Here is a 6,509-nt window from a genome sequence, read left to right on the forward strand (position 1 = left end):
GCTGTTAGACCAATATGTTTGAAAATTCCTTCCAATTTACCGCATATGGAATTAAATCGCGCACAAGTACACAAATTATGACTTTTCAAACGGTTATGGTTAGCTGTTGCATGTACATGTAGTTCAAATTTCAATTACGGACATTAAATGGCTAGAAAATCACTTAAATGTCTTAAAAGGTCAAATGACCCCTGAAATTTTCCAAAAATTTGACATGACAGTTGTGTTAGTACTACAAAATTTCTCGTACATTTAAAACACTATCCGTTGCCACTTTACTCCAAATTCGTCTTTCACAACTAATAAAAAATATCTACAACATCACGCACGGTTGTTTTCTAGGAACTGTTTGAGATGAAAATATCTGGGTATATTTAAGTCTCCCTCCTTAAGCTTCGCCGGTTCATCTGCTCCAGTGCTGGCAACCCCCGAATCCACGAATCCTGATCCCCATTCCCGCACCCCCTTCTTGCAAAGATGAAGCCGTGGAAATGCTTCGTGAAGGCCCGTACGATGGCCGTGTCCGCCCCCACTGAGCGCCGCCGCCTGCGCCGAGAGCGCGGCCGCCTACACCGAGAGCGCGACCGCCTACGCCGAGAGTGCTGCCGCATCTGCATTGAGTGCGGTCGCTTCCGCCGAGAGGGCGTCTACGATAGCCGATAGGGCAGCTGCAGCAGCCGAGACGGCTGGAGCTGCTGTTGCGACGGCGGCTACAAACACCAAGAGCGCTCGAGCTGCCGTCCGTGCCGCCGATGTTGCCCTGGCCTGGGTCGAGGCCATGCATGCCAAGATCAAGGATGCACACGCCAAGATATTCCAGGCCACCTCGGACTCCAGCATGCAACCTGTCGGTGTCAAAACCGGCCGATCTTGGGTAGGGGGTCCCGAACAGTGCGTATGAGGACCGAAGGAAACAGGAGACAAGGGCGACACGATGTTTACGCAGGTTTGGGCCCTCTTAATGGAGGTAAAACCCTATGTCCTACTTGATTATATTTGATGAGTATAGGGGTTACAATAGTCGATCTACCTCGAGATCATAATGGCTAAATCCTAGATGTCTAGCCTATATGATTCATTCTTAGCCTCTATGTACGAAACCCTCCGGTTTAAGGATGGCAATGGGTCGGGTTTGGATTGGGTTGCACAATATCAAATCCATATCCATATCCATGTAGGCATTTTTTTCCCGCCCATGAAAAAATCCACGGGTGAAAAAATGTGTCCATTTCCAAACCCGATGGATATCCATACCCACTGGATATCCATTGGGTCCTCTCGAGACATATAAATAAGACATAACACAATGTTAACATAAGCTCTTCCATTCTTGACCTTGTGGTAGGCTAGGGTTCACTTATGGTATACATTAACTTATGGTAAATCAACATGCACTGACATTCTAATTTCATTTAGTATTTTTTAACACATCAGAATGATGAGTCATTTAACAATGAGATAAAAATAAGGGAAGGGCGTTGGAGTATTCTACAGAGGGGATTGAATGTCAACTAATAAAACTTATGACGATGATTGTGTAATTTATTCTGCATCCTTTAGATAACAATGTGTAAAATTATAGTGGGACATTTGATTGCGGGGTAGGGATAGTAGATTTTTGCTCATTAAGTCATACTATCAGGTCGGGTTTGGGTATACCCATGGGTCAAAGATTATATCCATGCCCTACCTGCAAACAATCGGGTCGAGTTTGGGCGCCACCCATGGACACAAAAGCATATCCAAACCCTATCCATTCGGGTCCGATATCCTTGGATATCCATGTCGATGGGTAAAATTGCCATCCTTACTCTGGTTTATATAGATACCAGAGGGGTCTAGTGTTGTACAGAGTCGGTTTACTGAGAAAGGAAATAATGCATCCGAATGCTAAGCTTGCCATCCACGCAAAGGAGAGTCCCATCCGGACACGGGGAAAGGTCTTCTGCCTTGTATCTTCACAGCCCACCTGTCTGGCCCATATCAAATTGTTCGGACACTCAAGGACCCCTTAGTCTAGGACTCCCTCACTAGCCCCTGAACCAGTCTTCAATGACGATGTACTCGGCTCGTTGGTTGTCTTCGCTATTGCAAGGCGGGTTCATTCTTTGCGTACAAAGTAGTCTCTTGAAAAAGAGATCTATATCCGGCTCCGCATTATAGCTACAACCCTAAACCACAAGGGCATGATGTTTAATAAAGCATATCTTCTGACAACTTTTTCGGTGAAATGTTACGTCTGGCCTTTTTATTATTTCTAACCATTTTGGCCTTCCGCTTCGTGTATCGAGGCGTGCCCTTCATTGACACGCCTTATCAAAGTAGAGATCGTTCCCCCTATTACATGATTTTCATCAATACGGGTTTGGGTAATCCAACCGTGCCGTTCACGTGACCCCTTGGGAATAGGTGAGTTTTAAGGCTAGTGGGGGTGCTTGATACTCACTGCCTATATAAGCGGATAAGGATCCACTCTTTACCCCATGCCTTCATCCTTCCTCAGCCTTCCTGTCCTTGAGCTCCAACACCCAAGCTTTCAGCCTTTCCAACCACCCAACTCTCCCAGCCTTGTCTGGATCCGGTTTACAAGGCAAGTGGGTTGCCTCCTCCATCACGGAGAAGGACATCAAGGAGCTCCGGGAGGCGAAGTATTTCACCGCAGAAATCACACACTGGCTCCCAGCCAAAGAGCAAATCATCCCCACAGCGGAGCCCGGCGAGAGGGTTGTCTTCATCCCCTACTTCCTCTGCGGGCTAGGGTTTCCACTCCACCCCTTTTTCCGCGGAATCATGTTCTATTACGAGCTGGATTTCCATGATCTGGCCCCAAACTCCTTCCTCCACATCTCGGCGTTCATCATCGTGTGTGAGGCGCTCCTCCGCATTCCTCCCCACTCCGGACTGTGGCTCAAGGTTTTCAATGTGAAGCCAAAGGTGGTTGACGGGAAGCATGCTGACTGCGGCGGCGCCATGGTGAGCAAACTCCCCAAAACCACTTGGCCCAAGGGGGCCTTTATGGAGACCGTGAAGGTGTGGCGGCAGGAGTGATTCTATATCACCGAGCCTCGAGGTACCAAATGGGCATCTGCCCCTGAATTTAGATCTGGGCCTCCCATGCGGCTTGCATCTTGGACCAACAAGGGTCTAGACTGGGGATCAACTGACAAAGTGACGATGCTACAAAAGCGCATCAAGAGCATGATAAAGAAACACACCAGTCTCACTGACGTGATTCAGGTGATGCTCTTCCGCCGGATACTCCCATGCCAACGCTGACCTCTCCGCATGTGGGAGTTTAATCCGGACGCCCCCCGGACCCTGCAGCACTTCTTCGGTACAACCCACGAAGAGATCTGAAAATTTCTTTTTAAAGTCCAGAAGTCATGGCCGGAGAAGACCGAAGATATTGGTCTTGACAGCGCGCATCCAGCAACTGAGGTCAGCTCCTTTCTTCCAAACATAATTTCGATCCATAAATCAAGGGGTATACTGAGACACCATTCCTTTATTCAGGGCTGGATAGCGAAAGCGGAGCGGATCAGGTGTCTGGCGCCGCTACCAGAAAACCCGGTCGATACTCTGCTGACGAGGATGCCGGTCCCGGTGCCGTATCAGGCGGCGGAGAAGAAGGCCAGGAATAAGGGCAAGGAGGCAAAAAGCAACCTCCACCGCAAAGGTACTTCGGATGTAGTGTCCAGAGATACCGAAGCTCTCTCCTCCCATAAGGGAGATTAAGACGAAGAGGAGGAAGAAGAAAAGGGCGGCCTCCGCAGACCTAGAGGCGGAGGCGTCCAAAAGGGGGAAGATATACCTCTCGGATGGCTCGGGCTCGGATGCCGAAGTCATCCCCCAGCGGCGCCCCAGGGCAAAGCCCCTCGCCGAATCATAAGCTTTCAAAAATATTGCACATATATCCAGTCTTCTATAGTTTGTAAGATAACATATCATTATGTGTTCCAATATGACCCATGATCTCCCGCAACAATCATCATCTTAGGGACTTTCTGGCACCGGAGATGGTGGAGAGCGAGACGCCTCCGCGAGCTTCTCCACCACGTGCCACGGATGACACCGAGGTGTTATCCCACAGGAATTCTCCAGGCTAGGAAGAAGTGCGGGAGGTCGTCAAGACGGCGCCAGAGGGTAATGCCTCGGCTGCTAAAAACATGGGGGGACCCGCCCCTATGGACACCGACGATGGGGGCCATGATCAACCTGAATCCCAGCCGAACACCATTCCGGAGACCAGTATGGTTCCGGAATCAAGCGGGCAACCCCCTTTGAAGGAGGGGGGAGCGCCGACTCCACCGGCAACCTCCTTTACTCCGGAGGCGCCGGACACTCTAACGAAAGTACTTCGACGTGCTTCCATCATAGAAGAGCACCGTACCCTGATGGGCTCGGTGGTTGAGAAGATTCAGTCTGCTAAGAGCATGCTGGATGAAGCCTTTACCAGCCTACTAACATGCTTTGAGGTATGCGACGTAAGACGCCTTTTATATGAAAAAACTTGCGCCTGTATACGAATAGTAGCCCCTGAGACTATGTTCGGTTTTGGACAAAGCCGAACAGAGGATCAAATGAATATCTCAGAAAGTGACGTACATATCTATTGAATGTACATGCTTCCCTATTGGCAGCGACCGCCCAGGCCGTTGAAGTTTCCGAGCTCAAAAGGAAGCTGAAGCTGGCCGATGACGACCTCGATCGTATTAACTAATGGTTCGATGAGGCACAAGGTACATACTTGTACGATTGAAATTATATTCAGGGAGTTTTAAGCTAACACACTTGCTTGTGTAAATGATTTGAAGGTAGTGCGATCGAGGTTGAGACTCTCAAGGGCACCCTGTCGCAAGTCCAAAAGCAGGAGCAGGAGAGTAGGGCAGCTGCTGATAAAGCAGCTACAGATTTAAAGGCCGAACAGGTCAAGCGCCGTCAGTATGAGGAGAGGGTGACCGAAGTCGAGCAAGATCTCAAAGATGCTGCTCATAAGTGTGAGGCCTTGGAGAAGGAGAATAAGGCTCAAGCAGTCGAACTCTCCAAGGCTCTTCAAGAGGCTAGGGAGGCGCGGACTGAGTCCTGGGCGGCCCACAAGGAGATCAAGCAAGCTAAGCAGATAGCGGCCGGTAAGCCCTTTCTTTTACAGAGTAAATTCAGCAGTCAAGAATATGCCTTGCTTACTCGCTTGTGGAGTTCTCGAGATGCGTTTGCAGATCTTCCGGGAGCGTCGTTGACGCTGTGAAGTTTTTCCGGGCCCAAGAGGGGAACACGACGGAGAAACTCTTTTGGTCGCAGTACCTGGCGCCGGAGCGTCAAGTGCTGTTGAATGACCAGATGATGCAGCTGGCAGAGCTGCATAGGATGTCCGGATTAGCCATGAAGGACATCATAGTCCGGTTATGGCCAGCCAAACCCATTCCTGGCAGCTACATCGGCTTGGTCAGGCGGCTTACCGATGCCCTATCGTGAATCGAAGCTGTTAAGCGCTCCTCGTGCATTGAGGGTGCTCGGATGGCCTTTTCCAGTGTCAAGATGCATTGGGCAAAGATGAAGGCCGCCGTCGTAGCAGTTGAAAGGGCCGCTCGAAGCAAGGACTATCGCAAGCCGGAGCGCTATTTGGAAGATGTCCTAGAAGGAGCCTGTTTAATAGAGGGTCAGTGCTCGAAAGATATGATATTTGAATGAATGTATTCGGGCTACACAGACTGTGTGTTATGAAACAAGTTCTTTGTATAATATGATTGCTTTTTTATCAAAAATTATTTTCCTCCTGTGCGGCCGTTTGTTGTATCTGAAAGTTTGCCAGTCGTCGACTTCAGCCCCCACGTAGATACTACAAGGGTGTTCGGAATAGCATGTGACCACTCTTGCCCCAATGTGTGGGTCCGTAAAGGAGGTGATCGTGCATCGAATGAGGCAATCAGACTATGTGGCTTTACCACTTTCACTTAGCCATACGAGTTTGACAATGGGATTACAGGCTTAGCCCCTAGTGTTGTTTGGCTATCCGAACTTGGGTGCTTTAGACGCCTGACCGGGTGAAGGCCAGTCCTTCGTGTGAAATGGAAAAAATCGCGAAAAGATTTAATAAATCACCGAACCGCTGACCAGCTGTCACCATATCATGACAGTCAGTTTTTGGCTTTCTCTACTAAGGTGTTTGACCGAATGAGCCAGAAACACAATCACATCAGTTCTCCCTTTACTACCTTAGCCGAACAAGCGGAACGTAAGGTGGTAACCACAGGAGCCGGGCAACCCAACTATTGACCAAAGACATGATTCGGAGCCGATGTATATAATGTGGTATTCGGGACGCCGAAGTGTACTATGAAAGTGTTCGGACTTTTTGTTTTTGAATATTTGTGGCTGAATAGAGCCCTGGTAATTAATGCCAATGTGTATATGTTAATCAATCGTGACGGCGGGATACAGATTATGGAATAGGCCAATACCGAATAAGGTAGGACAAAACTGTTTCTGCTATGTTCTGATTGATATGTCAA

The sequence above is a fragment of the Triticum dicoccoides genome, chromosome 4A, assembly GCF_002162155.2.
Source record: "Triticum dicoccoides isolate Atlit2015 ecotype Zavitan chromosome 4A, WEW_v2.0, whole genome shotgun sequence".
Classification (NCBI taxonomy): Eukaryota; Viridiplantae; Streptophyta; class Magnoliopsida; order Poales; family Poaceae; genus Triticum; species Triticum dicoccoides.